The 2141-nt window shown below is 54.5% G+C and overlaps 1 pseudogene; it reads right to left on the reverse strand.

Annotated features, from left to right (window-relative positions):
* Positions 1-664: 664 nt before the first annotated feature.
* Positions 665-1839, reverse strand: LOC114635944 (annotated as a pseudogene).
* Between the last annotated feature and the right edge of the window lie 302 nt (positions 1840-2141).

The raw sequence follows: 2141 nt of genomic DNA on the forward strand, positions 1-2141 counted from the left end.
AGGTGTTGCTGTTTCCTTAACTAAGATGCTGCCTGAGTCAATCGAACCAATAAATGGTGTAAAACTTTATTATAAACCAAACCAAACAGACAAACAAAAACAAAAAACAAAACAAAACCAAACAAAGGCCTATGAGTTGATATAGAATGAATGGCTGGTAATTCATCTCCCAGGTCAGCACAAGGCCTTGGTAAGAAGAGCAGCAGTTCATGAACCCAAGGGAAGAAGTCTTCTCTCCTCTTTCCCCTCGGGTTGTGTCCTAATAAGTGTAGCCTAGACCTGGTAGACCTGAGATTTCCTGTGGTCCACTGGAAGCAGTCCTTTGTGTGGTCCATCTTCTGTTGGGGTTTTCTTTAGGCCTCCTTGTTGTTGAGGAGGAGTCACTAGTGACCTGACCCTCTGCTCTGTTCCCCTCTCAGAGTCACCCCTTTCGCAGGTCCCAGGTCCTAATCTTGGAGTCCTGAAGAAGACACTGCACTAGCAAAGCACAGGTGAAAGCCCTTCTTCTAATTAGCAAGACACTTCCATTTCCTACTCCCTAGTTGAGAGATGGGGTTTGGATGCAAATTCTTCCTAGGCTGGGTACCTCCCTGAGTGTGGAATCCGGGTCTCTTCTGGATTTGGGCGTCTCGTGCTTCCAAAATCAAGGAAGCCAGGCTGGGAGTCAGAGCATGTCCAGCAGAGCCTGATAATCTTCTTGAGTGAGAGGCAGCTCAGGCGTCGTGTCCATTGGCTCCAGATCCAGATGGGCTGACGGGTGCTCGTCCACTTGGACTTGGGTCAGCACTTGATCAAGGAAGAAATCCAGAGGGTCTGGGTTGCTTGCTTGAGTTGGGGCGTGTGCTTGGCCTGGTCCAGAGGGCTCTTGCAATTGGGATGTTGGACATTCTGTGCAGAAGGCTGACAGGTCGCTGGGACTGGATGTATCATCCATGGCCACGCCTCAGGCGGGAGCCAGTGGCAACAAGCTGTCCTGGGCACCTTCAAGCTCCCTGCCACCCAGACTCCATGGAGATGCAGAGGGGCTGGCACAAGGTCCTCCGCTTGGATTTGGTCTAGCTGTTGACAAAGGAGGAGCTGGAGAGGGCCCTTGGTACTTCCTTGATTTGGGGCCACTTCTTGCTCTGGTACGAAGGGCTCTTCCAATTGGGATGGCTGGGCCTCTGTGCAGAAGGTTGGCAGGTCGTTGGGATTTGAGGTATCTGTAACTCCTGCGGCCGCCAGTGGCAACAAGCTGTCCCGGGCCCCTTCATGCTCTCTGCCACCCGGACCTCCAGGGGCCTCATCCTCCCCACGTGAGTCCAGCAATTCTTGACCTTGAGCGGTGGGCCTGCCCCTGTTGATGTGCCGCACTCATCTGTTCTGAAACCAGATGTGGATCGTGTCCTCGGGCAATCCTGTCCTCTGTGCCAGCTCCTCCCTAGTAGCAAAGCCTGGCCGTGGGTTCCTCTCAAAGGCTTCCAATAGGATCCTGCTCTGTGGCAAGGTGATTCGAGTGCGAGGCCGCCTGTGGTCTGAGGGCATGCCTCCATCTTGTGCCCTGGAACCAAACTCTTTCTGGAGCTGTCAGGAGGCCAGCTGTCTGGAGCCTGCTGTGGACCGATTTGGGGCGTGCCCCACGGCTCCAGTGGGACTTCTGCGGTTCTGAAACCACATGCGGATGCGGGAATCGGGGACCCCCATTTCCCTGGCCAGATTCTGCCTGGCTGCGAAGCTCAGGTATTTGCTCTGGCTGAAAGCTGACAGCAGGGCCTGCTCTTGCCAGGCCTGCCAAACCGTCTTCCTTCGCCGGGATTCCCGAGCCACGCTGCTAACATCCACATTGCTACCAGCTTCCATGCTGCTAACAAAGGTCTGCAGGAAATATCACCCTGGACGAACTACTCACTTCAGCTCCAGAACAAGCACATGCTCCAGCAAGTGTCAGCAGTCTGGCTGGGGCCACTCACTGTCCCTTATATACCTCTGCCTCTACTCCGCTAGCCCAGCCCACCCGAGAGGCGCCTTGTTCTACAGACAACCAGAACCCCTCATTCAGGGTCAGGACAAGAAGCGCCAAACCTGCAATGCATGGCACCTGAGAACAGGGAAACCGGAACCAGACCTCCAGCGTTCTCTGGAACTCACCAAAGTCTCCCCAA

The sequence above is a fragment of the Grammomys surdaster genome, unplaced genomic scaffold (genome assembly GCF_004785775.1).
Source record: "Grammomys surdaster isolate TR1022 unplaced genomic scaffold, NIH_TR_1.0 120201, whole genome shotgun sequence".
Lineage (NCBI taxonomy): Eukaryota > Metazoa > Chordata > Mammalia > Rodentia > Muridae > Grammomys > Grammomys surdaster.